The 18,174-nt window shown below is 49.3% G+C and overlaps 3 pseudogenes; all 3 read right to left on the bottom strand.

The window, feature by feature from the left end:
* Positions 1-3,113: 3,113 nt before the first annotated feature.
* On the bottom strand, positions 3,114-3,232 carry LOC143931345 (5S ribosomal RNA; annotated as a pseudogene).
* A 12,542-nt stretch (positions 3,233-15,774) lies between these two features.
* On the bottom strand, positions 15,775-15,894 carry LOC143932051 (5S ribosomal RNA; annotated as a pseudogene).
* A 95-nt stretch (positions 15,895-15,989) lies between these two features.
* On the bottom strand, positions 15,990-16,108 carry LOC143931122 (5S ribosomal RNA; annotated as a pseudogene).
* Positions 16,109-18,174: the final 2,066 nt, after the last annotated feature.

Here is an 18,174-nt window from a genome sequence, read left to right as displayed (position 1 = left end):
CTGGCATATCCAAACCTTCGGCACACCACACCACAAAATTGCGGCGTAGGCTGACGATCTAATTTTTTCTGTCTCCAATCCACACATTTTGCTTCCCAATATACTTGCGTCTCTCCAGCGATACGGCAGCCTATCAAACTATAAAATCAATTGCGCCAAGTCAGCTGTATTGAATATATCGGTCCCGGATGGTGAGGCCAAGAGGCTCCGCTCCGCTTTTCCATCTACTGGGCTGAAAAATCGATATGTTACCTGGGCGTTGACATCGCAGCGGATTTAGCGCAATTGTACCCGCTTAATTTTGTCCCTCTCCTGGATAGACTGAAATCTGATTTGGGAAAATGGCATGCTTTAACACTGACCTGGTTCGGGCGCTGTAATGCATTCAAAATGATGGCCCTCCCGCGGATCTTACACATGTTCCAGACATTACCGATCCGGTTACCCCCAATTTTTTTCAGACAACTGCAGGTGCTGCTCCGGGACTTTATTTGGACGCGCAAACCGCCCAGAGCCCGTTTGCAATTGCTTGCCAGACCAAAGGACAAGGGGGGTCTGGGTCTCTCAGATCTCAGACAATACTACAGAGTGACTCTGCTAGCCAGAGTCGTTGATTGGCATTGTAATGGCCCACACAAGCAGTGGGTGGAGATGGAGATTGAGGATGGATCCATTCCCCTATTGACCTCCCCGTGGCTCCTGTCCTCCCTACCAAAAGACCTCAGAGGTCACCCCGTAGTGGGAGCTACGTTGGCTGTTGTGCGGAGGTTGTTCCGCTGCACACACATTGCTCCCCTGCCATCACCAATGACTCCGGTTATAGGTAATCCAGACTTCCCACCGGGATTTACCAACAAGAAACTGCGACAGTTGACAGTGGTGGGGAAACAGCGACTGGGAGAGGTGTCGCCCTTGGGAGGGCTCCCGACCACGCAAACTGTCGCTGAGCTTTCTGACCCTCCGCTTGACTTGTTTAGTGCTTATCAACCTTGTCACTTTCTTCTGGCCATACAAAGGGCCCCCTACACTCCTAGAGACCTGACACCCTATGAATCCATCTGTCACAAAAGGGAACCTGTGCGACACACCCTCTCCCTCCTGTACAACCTATTGAGTAGTCAGGAGGAGGAGTCGACCCCCACCATTTATCCACAAATGGGAGAGGGACTTAGGCATCACATTTACCCCACAACAGATAGGGAAGATCCTGACCTTAGTACATAAAGCTTCCATCGCAAACCAATATCAAGAATCAGGATACAAGATAGTCTCACGCTGGTATAGAGTCCCATACCTTCTGAATAAAATGGATAGATCGATCCCGGATGTTTGTTGGAGGTGAAATTCAGATACGGGGATCATGGGACACCTTTTCTGGGCATGCCCGGCCTTGAGGAACTTTTGGGTTCCCAGCAGCGTGCCTTCTACACTTGACCTAACAGCCTGTTCGAAAATACAAAAAAACCCTCACGATGCAACTCCTGAATGCCGCCCGGGCCTGCATTCCCACACTGTGGAGGCAGCCTCAGCCCCCATCCAAGGTGCTGTGGTATTCCAAAGTCAATCATATTCTCCGGATGGAAGAATTGACCGCCACCCTTCACAACACTGAAGAGGCATTTAGTGTTACATGGAGGCCCTGCAGGTATTTTACTGGTACTCGAGACTACGTTCGGGAGGTGAGCAGTGCCTCTGTCCCAGAAAACGACTGAACATCTAATGTTTACCTATGTAGGCCATGTCTGCCCTGGGTGGCATTCCCCCCTCCCTTTTTGTCTTTATTTTTCTTTTTTTTCCCGCCGCCACCTGGATACGACTGGCTCATATTTTACTCTGGTTCACATAGGTCATGATAAGCTGGCTCGCTGTGGTCCCAGTTGTTCTCCATGATTACATTTGTCCGAACGGAGCTGCATTAGTTATACTGTACTACATGTCTGAGGTGGGGTTTCTCTCTTTTCTCCCCTCTGAGAACCCAGAGTTATTTGGCTGCACCTCCTCTCTCTCCGTCTTTGCACTCTCTTCTTCCCCCGTCCTCCCTTTTGACTATGCCTTGTCTCCTTACTAGCCTTCGGGACCCAGAAGAACCCCAGGGTTCTGGACATGACCGGCTCATATTTTACTCTGGTTCACGTAGGTCATGATAAGCTGGCTCGCTGTGGTCCCAGTTGTTCTCCATGATTACATTTGTCTGAACGGAGCTGCACTACTCCGTTACTCAGTACTTCTGTACTACATGTCGGAGGTGGGGTTTCTCTCTTTTCTGCATGAAACTGTAGGACTCCCCTCTGAGAACCCAGAGTTATTTGGCTGCCTATTTTTTGTTACAATGTAATTGTGACCCTGGGTCATGCTGTATGGTTGACTGTTATATTTATGTTGTTCTACTTAATAAAAGAATAATTAAAAAAAAAAATAAGTCAATGCCAACAACTTAAAACTAAAGCCTATGGCATCGAGAAATCCCAGGCGGTCTCCCATCCAGGTACTAACCAGGTCCCAACCCTGCTTAGCCTCTGAGATCAAATGCACGCTCAACCCGCTTGACAAACGCCAAGATGGTCATCTTGGGAAACAGACAAAAAAAACAAGTCAACGCCAACAACATAAAAAGAAGCCTGCGGCATTTGGAAAACCCAGGCAGTCTCCCATCCAGGTACAAACCAGGTCCAACCCTGCTTAGCCTCTGAGACCAAACGAGATTGGGCGCTTTCAGGGTGTTGCGCCCGTAGGCAATTTCTTTGTGCACTCTCAACCCTCTTGACAAATGCCAAGATGGTCACCTTGGGAAACAAGGGAAAAAAAACAGGTCAAAGCCAACAACATAAAAAGAATCCTACGGCATCCGGTATTCCCAGGCGATCTCCCAATCAAGACACTAACCAGGCCAGATCCTTCTATGTCACCTGGTTTTTCCCAGGCAGTCTCCCATCCAGGTACTAACCAGGCCTGATGCTGCTAAGCCTCTGAAATCAGACGAGATCGGGTGCTTTCAGGGTGATGTGGCCGTAAGCGTTCTCTTCAAGACACGCCCAACCCTCTTGACAAACGCCAAGATGGTCGCCTTGAGAAACAAGCGAAATAAACAGTTCAAAGCCAACAACATAAAAAGAAGCCTATGGCACCTGGTATTTCCAGGCGGTCTCCCATCCAGGTACTAACCAGGCCCGACACTGTTTAGCCTCTGAGATCAGATGAGATTGGGCGCTTTCAGGGTGATGGGGCCGTAGGTGATCTCTTTGGGCACTCTCAACCCTCTTGTTAAACGCCAAGATGGTCACCTTGGCAAACAAGCGAAAATAAACAGGTAAACGCCAACAACATAAAAAGAAGCCTACGGCACCTGGTATTCACAGATGGTCTCCCATACAGGTATTAACCAGGCCGTACACTGCTAGGCCTCCGAGATCAGATGAGATTGTGCGCTTTCAGGGTGATGTGGCCATAGGTGTTCTATTTAGACACTCTCAACCCTCTTGACAAATACCAAGATGGTTATCTTGGCAAACAAGTGAAAAAAAACAGGTCAACACCAACAACATAGTCCCTGGCGGTCTCCCATCTGACCCAGACCCTGCTTAGCCTCTGAGATCAGGTGCTTTCAGGGTGATGTGACCTCAGGCGAATGCTTTGGGACATACTCAAAACTCTTGACTGATGCTAAAATGGTCACCTTGGGAAACAAGCGAAAGAAAAACAGGTCAAAGCCAACAATATAAAAAGATTCCTACGGCACCTTTAATTAGGTACTATCCAGGCCGGACCCTGCTTAGCCTCTGAGATCAGATGAGATCGGGTGCTTTCAGGGGGATGTGGCCGTAGGAGATTTCTTTGGGCTCTCTCAGCCCTCTTGACAAATGCCAAGATGACCACCTTGGGAAACAAGCGGAAAAACAAAACCATGTCAACGCCAACAACATAAAAAGAATCCTACGGCACCTGGTATTCCCAGTTGGTCTCCCATCCAGTTACTAATCAGGCCCGACAATTTTTAGCCTCTGAGATCAGACAAGATCAGGCACTTTCAAGGTGATGGGGCCATAGGCGATCTCTTCGGGCACTCTCAACCATCTTGACAAACGCCAACATGGTCATCTTGGGAAACAAGCGAAAAAAAACAAGTAATTGCCAACATTGGAGGCTAAGCAGGGTTGGGCAATCAGTTTCCTTGCCTGAAATAGGCATCTCAGAACTGCCATCTGGCTACTTCCCGGGTTTCCAACTCCTTCAACTAATCCCAGGAGACAATACTTCGCCTCCATCCTGGTGGAGGTTCCAAACACCCGATCAATGGTTCCTGTCACCTCTGTCCAGTAGCCGATCAACTTCGGGCATCTCCAAAACATGTGCATCATGTCTCCCCCCATGTTCCCGCACCAGGGGCAACTTGCGTCCGGCCGTTCGGCCAAACTGAAAAAGTTTACGAGGAGCATAATAGGTTCTATATAATAAGAACAGATGTGACATCCTCTGTGAGGAGAGCCACAATTCACCACAGGCAGGATTCCTGTGGCCAATTATAGCTCAGGGGGGTTTAGTACACACCCCACACTATATATGGCCGCCAGCGCGGCGGCCTTGTATAGTGTGTTGCGGTGGTCAGGGAAAAAGGACGATAGGCAGGGACAGTGTCTTTACTGCTTGGGAACCTAGCACTGTTACAGTGGGTGTTATGTGCCTCCTGCACAGTACACACCTGAAGCTACCCTTTATTACTGCTGTTCAATTTCTGCAATACATGCATCTGCAGTGCAGAAGTTAGAGTGGGTGTTGTGTACCTTCTGCACAGTATACACCTTATTGCTGGTGTCCTGTATCTGTAATACAGGAACCTAGCACTGTTACAGTGCTAGGGTGTACGCCCCTCGTCCCGCCCTCTGGCTCCCACCTACTCTTTGCCGACATTGCCTTCTGCAGCTTTCGGGGACCCTAGATGACTTATTTATTGAGCCTATTGGTACGAGACACTGCTTCCCTCCAGGGTGACTCTGGACCCCCCTGGAGGATTTACCCCTTACTGTTTGGGCAGTCCCAGCCTCCCTCTGGATGCTCTACACAGCCCCCAATGGCGATGCAGGAGAGACACTAATTGGCGGGCCCCAGGACTGCTGCTCGGGTGAAGTCTCCAGTTGGATGGAGGGATGGTGGCCCCAGCCCCTTGCCTGCCGGATTTTCCATGCACCGACCAGGGCTGCTCCTCTTTCATCTTGATGTGGTGACCATGGAGGGGAGGAGTTGAAATTTATGGGGTCTGGGTGTTTGCTGGTGGGAGTGCGCTAAAGGACTTGACATTTCCGCATGTTTGTCCCCTTTCCCCTGTTTCCCCCCTCCCTTCCCCCCTTCCCACCCTTCCCTTCCCTCCTTTTCCTCCCCCTTTCCCCCTTCCACTCCCCCTTTCCCTGCCCCTTTTCCCCCCGGGGCGTGGACGGTGGAGAGGGGGTAAGGAGAGGACAATCTGCCAAAGGGAGAAATGCATTTGTTCGGGGACTGCATGTACTTTAGGGGTATGGGACGGGGGGTGGTGGATCCCATTCTGTGATGCCTTTTCTGTTGTGATGGGCTCCCTCGTGCATGCCTACGTTTAGGGCGAGCCGAGGAGACCCCTCAGTGCTGACAGTTATATGCTCTACCTCTGTTTTGGTTATACTATTGTTTTTTGGTTCTATGATGTTACTGATTGTCTTTTATTTGCATACCGGTATCAGACGTGACATTTACCACTGCCGGGACTGGGGGGACTAGGATTCGGGGGCTCCCTCTCCGACCTGTCTACCCACCAACCCAAGTAGGACAGCACTTTAAACCCAGTGTACATCTGGTAAGCGCTATAGCATAATTGTGCTGTTTTAGTATACCCTTCCTGTACTGTTGAGTGCGGACAACCACTCTACTAACCCCTCCTCTAAGACCAAGGGAGTCTCCATTCTGATCTCTAGCAGGCTCCCCTGGGTTCTCCAGGATTCTCTGGTGGACCCTGGGGGCCGATATCTTTTTCTTAGGGGCCACATTGGAGAGCGCCTTTTTACATTTGCCACTGTGTACGCTCCCAGTGATCACCAAGACACGTTCCTCAGAACTACCCTGCACAGATTATGTGACTTTCGGGAGGGCCAGTTGATATTAGGTGGGGACTTTAATGTCCCCTTTCGCCATTGGTTGACACTTCTGCCTCTTGCTCCTCGCTCCTCATTTCCTCTAGAAAGCGGACTACTAAGTGTTTACTGAATGACCAATTAGTTGATGTCTGGCGTCTGCAACACTCTGGGGAAAGGGACTACTCTTTTTGCTCTTCCCCTCACAAATCATACTTGAGGATAGACTTCTTCTTGATTCCACATGACCAACTGCACTTGGTGAGCTCTTCCTCCATCGGCCATATTACTTGGTCCGACCACGCTCCTGTAGCCCTTACCTACACCCTCTCTAGGAACCCCTCACCTAGGTCTCTATTCTGGCACCTTAATGAGAGCCTCCTCCAGATACCAGAAGTTTTAGCAGATGTAACCAGGGAATTGGACCTTTATTTCCAAGAAAACTAAACGCAGGACTGTGACCCGGGGATAATTTGGGAGGCTCACAAGTCAGTACTCCGCAGGGTACTTATCAGGCACGGGGCGCGCATCAAACGAACACGGAAGGAACAGCTTGCTAATCTGTTTCGTGAACTTGCCTCTGTGGAAGCGAAACATAAACATTCCCCCTCATGGACCTTAGAGATTGAATTGGGGACACTCCGTACCCATATTGCTGACCTACTCCATTATAAAGCGAAAGCGGCACTCCAGTTTTGTCGTAAACTGATGTAGGAGTCAGGGGACAAATGCGGAAAAATCTTAGCCAGGTCGGTAAAGGAGTTGAAATCTGGCTCTTACATACTACAGTTGATAGATGAGAATGGCCAGAGGGCCTCTACCCCAACCCAAATAGCCGAAGTCTTTGAAAAATGTTACTCTGATCTCTACAACCTGCCCGATTCAGGGTCTTGACAGGACAATATAGACAGATATGTAACCGGTTCTGGTCTACCAACCCTCTCATCGGAATCACGGGAGTACTTGGAGGACCCGATCACACTGGAAGAAGTCCAGACAGCCGTGGGACCTCCGAAGGTGGGTAAGGCTCCGGGCCCTGACGGATATACCGCACAATACTTTAAGACCTTCCTCCCTATTCTCGGCCCGCGCTTGGTGAATTTATTTAATACTCTGAGCTCAAATGGGGATTTTCCTGAGGATACCCTTAGAGCCCACATCTCGTTGATACCTAAGGAGGGCAAAGACCCGGGCCTATGTGGGAGCTACAGAACCATTTTCCTCCTAAATTCGGTCCTAAAACTATTCTCTAAAATCCTCGCCACGTGATTGGCACATCACTTGCAGTCCCTTATACATATTGACCAGTTAGGTTTTATTTCCACCAGGGAAGATAGGGACAACACCATTAAGGTGCTTACCCTGATCCATAAAGCAAAGTCATCTGGGACCCCTTGTCTTTTCATGAGTACTGATGCCGAGAAGGCTTTTGATCGGGTCAAATGGACATTAATGTTCTCGGTCCTTCGCCATATAGGTCTGAGTGAACGGATGCTGGCATGGATAAGTAAGATATACTCACGCCCTTCAGCTCAAGTCAAAGCGAATGGGGTTCTCTCATCTCCCCTTGATATGGGGAATGGGACCAGACAGGGTTGCCCCCTGTCGCCCCTATTATTCGCACTGTCATTGGAACCCTTTCTCTCCACAATTCGACAAAACTCAGACATAACGGGACTCCAAATGGGTACTATTGAGTGCAAGATATCTGCCTACGCGGATGACATGCTGTTTTCGCTGACGAATCCCAGAGTTTCCTTGCCAAATCTCCTTCGGGAATTCCAGATATATGGGATACTTCTTGAAATCAAAGGCCATGGGGGTTGCAGTCCCCCCGCAAACGTTAATAGACTTGCAGTCCAATTTTCGATTTAAATGGACCCATACAGCCCTTAAGTACTTAGGTACTTACATTCCACCGGACATCGCGCGTACGTTTATGTTGAACTTCCCCCCACCCCTTGTCACTAAGATCCGCAGTTTGCTTCACGGGTGGCATTCTGGCCTCCATTCCTGGTTCAGGAGATGCAATCTCATTAAAATGAACATACTCCCTAAATTTACTTATCTTTTCCAAGCTCTCCCGATCCAGATTCCAGTCCCGTTTTTTAAGCAAGCTCAATCCTTGCTCACTCAATTTAACTGGGCCCACAAAAATCCCAGACTTAAGCGGTCACAGCTGACATTGTCTAAACAACAGGGAGGGTTGGTTCTCCCTGACTTGCGACGCTACTACCTGGCCTCCCATCTGGGGCGTGTATTGGACTGGATTCGAAACAAACTTTCTAAGCTCACTCCCGAATTCCGCTAAGAAGCGCAATGTGGGGGGGGGGGGCGTGGCCTGGACAGCAATGGAGTAGGACGCTTGTGACCTGAGCTCCGCTCCTACCGCGATCTCCTGTAGTGATCCTGGGTGCCCACTGACTATTTTACCTACGATCTTACCAGTGTAATACCCGCTACTTTCTCGTGCGTACATTGGGACGATGTCTCCGACGAAGAAGCAGTCTGCAGCGGCGGCATCTCTTGAAAAGTTCCAGCGGGACCATGAGGGCCAACATGGCGGACAGTCCACTCCGGCTGCAGAACCTGCTACCTCAGACACGACGAAGGTGCTTGAGGCGATTTCTACCTGCCAGACCACACTGACAACTAAGCTTGAGGAGGTTAAGGTGGATGTCTCACTTATCCGACAGGACATGGCTAAACTGCGTGACAGAGTGAAGGAAACTGAAACCCGGATCAGTCAGGCCGAAGATGTCCTGTTCCCTCTGCAGCATGCCCAGGAGGATGTGCAAAAGCAGCTCCAGCAGCTGGCCCAGAAACAGGACGACCTTGAGAATAGGGCCTAACCTCCGCTTTATCGGCCTGCCGGAGGGCTCCGAGGGGGCTGACCCGGCGACATTTTTGGAATCTCTCCTGATTAAAGCCTACGGTAGGGAGGCGTTTTCTACCTCATTTATTATTGAAAGGGCCCACAGAATGCCTGCCCGCCCGCCGCCGGAGGGGGCACCTCCTCGCACGTGCATTGCTAAGCTGCTAAATTACCGGGATAGGGATGCCATCCTTCGCCTTACTCGTGAAAAAGGCAACATCCCGTTTCAGAACGGACATATCTCAGTGTTTCCCAACTTCTCCGCAGAAGTTCAAAAACGTTGTTCCCGATTCGTGGAAGTCAAGAGGCGCCTCAGGGCACATCACCTCAAGTACGCCATGTTGTACCCGGCCAGACTCCGCGTAGTGGGGGAAGATAGGGAATACTTTTTTGAAGATCCTGAGATGGCAGTTTCCTGGTTGGAACAGAGAGACGCGGCTCGAAATCGGCCACCTCGAGACTAAAATCATTGGAAGATTTGTGAGTACTCTATCTGCTCCCCCCTTTCTATTTGCCCGTGTGCAAGCAGATCACTGTTGGACTGCCTATGCGTGGTTCATTATCCTCAGTCCCTGAATTGATGCTTCTGTTCCCCCTCTCTAACAGGGATGGCCGTTGCTCTTGTTGACTGAACATGTACTGCTGCCTATGGCCACGCTCTGCGGACATCCCCCTGGTTCGTTACACAATACCCCTTCCCCCTCCCTCTTAGTTTGGGGGACCCGCTTGGCGGGCTCTATTGGGCCCTTTCCCTGGGGGGGTGGGGGGGACGCGGGTAATCTGGACTTGCTGCATGGGACTGCAGAACTTTGACTTTCTCCTGATACATGCCCTTTACTGGACTGTTATGTCCCGCTGCTGAACTGGGCACCGCACCAATGGGAGTGGGGTGGGAAATGGACGCATGGTCCGGCTCCAGCCTACAAGCCGGGTTATGACGGGAGAAGACTTGGTCTTGTCACTGGGTCCAGTGGCTTATTGTTATTGACATTGCCTAGTGTTCTATGGTTTGTTTTGGGAAGGGAGCTCCAGCCAAGTTGGGGTGGCTGAGAGCAGGGAGGGTGGGGATGGGTTGTAGTTATTATGTTATAGTATGTTATCTTTTATGCTTAGTTTATAGCACAAGCTTTATTTGGTTATGGAACAGACAAATGTCTCTTTTTCATGTATACTCTGATGAATATGGGAATGGATACTGCTTTGACGGGTGGTTTGGATACTATTTTCCTCCTTGTGATATTGGCTGAGACCACGCCATGGGTACCCTGAAGTTGCTGACGTGGAATGTCAGGGGGATTCGGGATAAAATTAAGAGGGCGGCAGTGTTTGGGTGTCTCAAAACTTATAGAGCGGATATCACAGTCCTGGTGGAGACGCATGTAACTGGGAGATTGCAAATAGCTTTGCGTCGCCCATGGATTGGATGGGCCTACCACGCCACCCATACGTCCTATTCTCGCGGGGTGTCTGTATTGGTATCTAAAACGGCACAGTTTTCCTTGGTTTCTTTGCAGACAGACCCGCAGGGCAGATATATATTTATACACTGCTTATTGCACGGAGAACAGTACATTATTCTCGCCTATTATGTACCCCCGCCTTACGATCATAGACTAATTACAGAGGGATTATCTTTTATGGCTCAACACCCTAATGTCCCAGCAATTTGGCTGGGTGATTTTAATATGGTTTTGAATCCGGGGGTGGATAGAATGAGCTCTACTCGAGGGGATCATTTACCGGGAGATACTGGACTAGGTCGCACGTTTCAGGAATTCTCTCTTACAGATCTGTGGCGATTTAAATATCAGGCTAAACGTGTTTACTCCTGTTTCTCTGCAACTCACTCCACCATGTCAGGTATAGATTATATTGCTGTGTCCGCCCAGTTGTTACCCAGGCTAGTAGACACGGGCTATTATGCTAGATCATTGTCAGACCACGCTCCTTGCTGGGCAACTTTTTCCTTGACCCGACCTACTGGACCGAAACCATGGCGGCTTCACCCCTTCTGGTTAACCGCCTTGAGTGACAGCGAAGACTTAGGGGACGAATGGGGTTTTTTCTTTACTACTAATCAGGGGACGCCTCCGGTTGACTGTACCTGGGAGGCTTTTAAACTGCATGTACGCTCCCCTTTAACACACCGGATTAACCGGTTGAAGCGTACCTCCAAGACTTTGCTATCTAATGCCCTACGGGAGCTGGCCTCGGTGACCACTGACTTCACTACTGACCCCACACCTGCTAAGGCCCAGGTATTACGACACCACATAAGGCTAGTAGATCACCTCCACATTGAACAGGCTAAGCAAAAGTTGTTTTTTGTTAAGCAACGGGTGTTTGAACAAGGAGAGAGGGCGGGAAAGTTGCTGGCCTACTTGGCGCATCGGGACTCCAAGCCCCCGGTGGTGGTTTCGTTGACTGACAATGGGGGTGAGGAGGTGACTGATCCGCCAACAGTGGCCACCATGTTTCGTGCTTACTATGCTGCCCTTTATGAGTCGCAGGTACATAGGCCGAGGACTGAGACGGGGGCGTACCTCCGAGATATCTCTCTTCCCCACCTGTCTGAGGCTCAGGTTGAGTCTCTTGAGGCCCCGATATCGGCAGATGAGATTAGGCTAGCGGTGGCATCCCTTGCAACGGCTAAGGCCCCTGGACTGGATGGTATTCCCCTGGATTTCTATGCCCACTACTCTGAGACACTAGTGCCAGAATTGTTGAGATTATATACACACATATTTGACTCCGGGTCCCTACCTGATACTCTACGGCAGGCAGTTATTATAGTGATACCCAAGCCAGGAAAGGATCCCCACTGCCCGGATTCCTATCGCCCCATCTCGCTGCTCCAAGCAGATATTAACATTTTGGCTAAAGTACTTGCCACTTGTCTGAGTGGAGTCATCCTATCACTTGTTCACCCGGATCAAACGGGATTTATGCCCGGGAAAAACACGGCCATTAATATCTGGTTATATATGAATATCCAGGCTGAGCATGACAAAGTATGCTCGAGGGTGGTGTTGTCACTGGATGCCGCTAAGGCGTTTGATTCCATTGAGTGGAATTATCTTTGGGAATGCTTGGGTAAATTTGGGTTTGGCCCCAATTTTGTTAAATGGATTACTCTCCTATACTATCGCCCAATGGCTAGAGTAGCAGTTAACGGATGGGTGTCGGACCCCTTTCAGCTAGGCCGTGGCACACGTCAGGGTTGTCTCCTATGTTATATGCTTTGGCGGCAGAACCGTTGGCTGCTGCACTTCGGGCACACCCGGCTGTAGTAGGCCTCCGACGCGGTTCTCTGGTGGAATCGGTAAGTATGTATGCGGATGATACTTTACTGTATTTAGAGGACTCGGGTCGGTCGTTGGAGGCTGCCCTGGGGGTCATAGAGGAGTTTGGTGGTCATTCCGTTCTGCGTATTAATTGGACCAAGTCGCAGGTTCTACCCATTGACTTGTTCTCCCCGGACCGGGATGCAGCTTCTCTCCCGCTCTCCAGGGTATCCTCCATTCAGTATTTGGGAGTGCAGGTTACGAGGGAACCTGGGGAGTATATTCATCTTAATCTTGAACCACTGCTTCTGTATGTGCGGGAGAAGACTAAGGCATGGTCCCGTCTCCCCATTGGGGTTATGGGACGGATCAATATTACTAAAATGATCCTCCTGCCGAAACTCCTTTATATACTTTGGCATTCCCCTGTCATGGTCCCCGTGGCGTTCTTTAAAACATTAGACGGTGTCTTAAACACCTTTATCTGGGGCCCATCTAGACATAAGTTGGCATGGAACACACTTAAAAACCCGACCTCTATGGGGGGACTGGCTCTCCCTGATTTCCACACATACTACATAGCAGCCCAGATTTCCCATTTTTATCACCTCCATAGAGCGGATAGTCACAGATATCAGGCCTTGGTGGGCGGGAGGGCTGAATCCCTTGTTGATACTCCCCTTCAGATGATTTTTCGGGGTGGTGGGGTTAGGGATGCCCGGTCCCAGATCCTGCCACACCACCGGAGTATTTGGAAACTAGCCCTTAGATTACTGGGAGCTGACTATTACCACTCACATACACCGCTATGGCGCAACCCCCTGCTTCGTGAGTTGTCTGGCTTACCAGATGTAGACTTGTGGGCTTCTAGAGGGATACTTTTTCTGTATCAGGTGGTGACTCCTATGGGCGTAAGGGATTTTCCCTCCCTACAAGTGGAATTTAACATACCCCCTCATATGCACTTTCGCTACTTGCAATTGCGACACGCGCTTCGTGCGCAATTTGCTCAGGACTTCCCGAATGTACAGTCGCTGGCTTTGACAGATGTAATTATGGGAGACGAACCGGCTAAATGGATCTCGACTCTATACGGCCTACTCCGGGCCCGCTTGGTGGCGCAAACCACTGAACGGGCCAGGTTGAGATGGGAAGAGGACATAGGTCCCTTTGATGGGGAGGAATGGGAGGATGCCCTTGAGAACGTTCAACAGGCTTCGCTTAGCCTACCTGACCGACTAACGCAGTACTATGTGATACACAGGTCCTATCTCACCCCTATCCGGATAGCTAAGTATCATCCTGACTATAACTCGAAGTGTCCCCGTTGCTCTTGTATGACTGGTACTTTCTACCATCTTCTCTGGCAATGCCCATTGGTCCAGGAGTATTGGGGGCAGATTGTCAGGTTTCTACATGACCACATGGGTTCACCCCTTCAACTTGACCCTAAGAGTTGCCTACTTAGTATATTTCCTGATACCTCTGTTGATCAATACTTGGCTACATTATTGCACTCTACGCTGTTTACCGCACGAAAGCTTGTGGCTAAATACTGGATGCGTCCAACCATGCCTACTATGCGGGAATGGGTAATGGGCATTAATAGTAAGCTACCCTTGATTAAACTGGTGTATAGAAATCGTGGGTGTCCAGCCAAATACCACAAAATATGGGATAAGTGGGTGGAAAACCTGCATACGTGTGTGGAGTGAGCTATATTGGAGTCTATACTATCATTGTCAGGAATTTTCCTTAATGTAAGATGTATTACTGTCCTTCACCTATGAAGAGGCTAATGTTTGTACCTACTGTAATATCTTGTTATAACTGAGTTGTTCAATAAACTTGTGCTGTTAAAAAAAAAAAAAAAGAAGCGCCATGTGGTGCTATAAGTATTTACCCACAGAATTTATGTCACATCCCACTATAGGGGCTTAGTTGAAAGTCAGTCACCTGATCGCTACCCAAAACACACTCACGTCTTTGACTTCCCCCCTATTCCCTATACGTGGCCATCCAACCTTTGAACTGGGGACCCACTTAGAAATTCCAACCTAGACAATGCGTCTAAATTCGTCATTGATGGAAAATGGCCTTCTTTCTCAACCCTAACAGATCCGACAGGGCTTTTACAACTGCCTTTTTGGAGAGCGGCGCAACAACATCATTTTCTCCATTCCATCCCCAATCCTCAAACGTTTGCCCGCCCTCAGACGGAGTTTGAGACTCTATGCAGGAGCGAAGGCCCTTTGGCCCACATTCTCTCTCAAACAGATTACCCACACTTAACCTGTCTGTCCAACTGGGAAAAAGACCTTAATTGCTCATTTTCCCCAGCACAGAGACAACACATTATCACTTTGGCTCTCAAAATGTCGCTGTGCACGAAGATACAGGAGACGAATTTTAAACTTCTCACCAGGTGGTATTTGACACCATCAAAGCTGCAGAAATGTTTCCCCTCTTCCTCGAACATATGCTGGAGGTGTGGAGAAGAAGAGGGCACGTTGCTGCACATTTTTTGGTCCTGCCCCAGCTTGGTGGACTTCTGGACAGAGATCCGATGCATAACACAAAAATTCACAGACTTCTCCATCCAGGAAGAGGCTGCATTCTTTCTCTTGCACCATTCACAGATTCCCATTAAGAAGTACAAAAAAAATCAATTTTACGGCATGTGATAAATGCGGCGAAATCCTGCATCCCTCTCTATTGGAAAAAATGTTCCCCCCCTTTCATTACTCACTGGCTTAGGAAAATAGAGGACATTAAAAAAAATGGAGGACTTGATCCTCACATCACAAGGTAAACAAGAATTTTTTAAACAAACCTGGGACATCTGGAATACCTTTATATTCTCGCTGGAAGGATGTCGCCTGCTGTCGCCTTAGTGCTCTGAGCTTTCCTTGACTGGCCCCTTGGACAGTGGCTGCCATCGTGTCTCGTCCCGTCTTCTCCTTTTCTGATCTTTCAACCCTTCTCTTTTCTGCCTTCCTCCCCTATCTCTCACCCCCTCCACCCCCTCTCTCTTTTGGAAAAAGTGGAAAATTGGGAATGACAGCCCCACACCCCCCTCTGGATGGATTATGCCGGAGGGACCTGGGGTTTGTGTGACCCTGGATCTTGGTACAGTACTTTATCTGTGCCTCGAATCATTGTGATTGATGGAAGGCAGACTCACAGTTGCGAATATACCTGTATCAAGTATTTTTCAGCTGCTTTTTGCTCTGTATTTCTCTGTTGCATTATGTACTCGGGGGACGGTCTTCCCCTATTTGGAGAAAAAATTATATTTGAAAAAAAAAAGAAGCCTACGACACCTGGTATTCCCAGGCGGTCTCCCATCCAGGCATTAACCAGGCCCTGCTTAGCCTCCAAGATCAGACGAGATGGAACAGATTCAGGGTGATGTGGCCGTAGCCAATATCTTCAGGCACTCTCAACTCTCTTGACAAACACCAAGATGGTCACCTTGGAAACAAGCGGAAAAAAATAGGTCAACGGCAACAACATAAAAAGAAGCCTACGGCATCTGGAAATCCCAGGCGGTCTCCCATCCAGGTACTAAACTGGTCCCAACCCTGCTTAGCCTCTGAGATCAGATGAGATTGGAGTCTTTCAGGGTGGTGTGGCCGTAGGAGATTTCTTCAGGCACTCTCAACCTTGACTAAAGCCAATATGGTCACCTTAGGAAACAAACAAAAAAATCAAGTCAACGCCAACAACATGAGAAGAAGTCTACAGCACCTAGTATTCCCAGGTGGTCTCCCATCCAGGTATTAACAAGGCCCGACCCTGTTTAGTCTCTGAGATCAGACGAGATCTGGTACTTTCAGGGTTATGTGGCCATAGGCGAGCTCTTCAGGCACTCTCAACCCTCTTGACAAACACCAAGATGGTCACCTTGGTAAACAAACAAAAAAAAAAAACAAGTCAACGCCAACAACATAAAAAGAAGCCTTCAGCACCTAGTATTGACAGGTGCTCTCCAGGTGGTCTCCAATCCAGGTACTAGCAAGGCCCGACCCTGTTTAGCCTCTGAGATCAGAGGAGATCGGGCGCTTTCAGGCTTATGTGCCCATAGGCAATCTCTTTGGGCACTCTCAACCCTCTTGACAAATGCCAAGATAGTCACCTTGGGAAACAAGCGGAAAAAAAACAGGTCAATGTCAACAACATAAAAAGAAGACTACGGCACCTGGTATTCCAAAGCCATCTCCCATCCAGGGACTAACTAGGCCCAACCCTTCTTAGCCTCAGAGATGAGAAGAGATAGGGCTCTTTCAGGGTGATGCTGCTGTAAGCGAACACTTTGGGCACTCTCAACCCTCTTGACAAATGCCAAGATGGTCACCTTGGGAAACAAGCGAAAAAAAAAAAACGAATCAACGCAAACAACATAAAAAGAAGCCTACAATAACTGGTATTCCCAGGTGGCCTCCCATCCAGGTACTAACCAGGCCTGACTCTTCTTAGCCTCCAAGATCAGACGAGATTGGGTGCTTTCAGAGTGCTCGGACTCTTTCCCCATCACTAATGGGACGAGGCAAGGGTGCCCTCTGTCTCCCCTAATTTTTATTCTGACACTGGAACCACTTATGTGTCACGTTCGGAATGACCCGAATATTACTGGCATATCCAAACCCTCGGCACACCACAAAATTGCGGCGTACGCTGACGATCTAATTTTTTTCGTCTCCAATCCACACATTTCGCTTCCCAATATACTCGCGGCTCTCCGGCGATACGGCAGCCTATCAAACTATAAAATCATTTGCACCGTCGGCTGTATTGAATATATCGGTCCCGGATGGTGAGGCCAAGAGGCTACGCTCCGCTTTTCCATTCTACTGAGCTGAAAAATCTATATGGTACCTGGGCGTTGACATCGCAGCGGATTTGGCGCAATTGTACCCGCTTATTTTTGTCCCTCTCCTGAATAGACTGAAATCTGATTTGGGAAACTGGCATGCTTTAACACTGACCTGGTTCGGGCTCTGTAATGCATTCAAAATGACGGCCCTCCCGCGGATCTTATACTTGTTCCAGACATTACCGATCCGGTTACACCCAATTTTTTTCAGACAACTGCAGGTGCTGCTCCGGGACTTTATTTGGGCGCGCAAGCCGCCCAGAGCCCGTTTGCAATTGCTTGCCAGACCAAAGGACAAGGGGGGTCTGGGTCTCCCAGATCTGAGACAATACTACAGAGCGACTCTGCTAGCGAGAGTCGTTGATTGGCATTGTAATGGCCCACACAATCAGTGGGTGGAGATGGAGATTGAGGATGGATCCATTCCCCTATTGACCTCCCCGTGGCTCCTGTCCTCCCTACCAAAAGACCTCAGAGATCACCCCGTAGTGGGAGCTACGTTGGCTGTTGTGCGGAGGTTGTTCCGCTGCACACACATTGCTCCCCTGCCGTCACCAATGACTCCGGTTATAGGTAATCCAGACTTCCCACCGGGATTTACCAACAAGAAACTGCGACAGTTGACAGTGGTGGGGAAACAGCGTCTGGGAGACGTGTGGCCCTCGGGAGGGCTACCGACCACGCAAACTGTCGCCGAGCTTTCTGACCCTCCGCTTGACTTGTTTAATACTTATCAACTTCGTCACTTTCTTCTGGCCATACAAAGGGCCCCCTACACTCCTAGAGACCTGACGCCCTATGAATCCATCTGTCACAAAAAGGAACCTGTGCGACACATCCTCTCCCTCCTGTACAACCTATTAAGTAGTCAGGAGGAGGAGTCAACCCCACCATTTATCCACAAATGGGAGAGGGACTTTGGCATCACATTTACCCCACAACAGATAGGGAAGATCCTGACATTAGTACATAAAGCTTCCATCGCAAACCAATATCAAGAATCAGGATACAAGATAGTCTCACGCTGGTATAGAGTCCCATACCTTC

Source organism: Lithobates pipiens, unplaced genomic scaffold (genome assembly GCF_037356315.1).
Source record: "Lithobates pipiens isolate NorthernLeopardFrog02 unplaced genomic scaffold, aLitPip1_a1.2 Scaffold_25, whole genome shotgun sequence".
Taxonomy (NCBI): Eukaryota; Metazoa; Chordata; class Amphibia; order Anura; family Ranidae; genus Lithobates; species Lithobates pipiens.
Note: the sequence above shows the minus strand (reverse complement) of the source record. Positions and strands in the feature narration are given on the sequence as shown.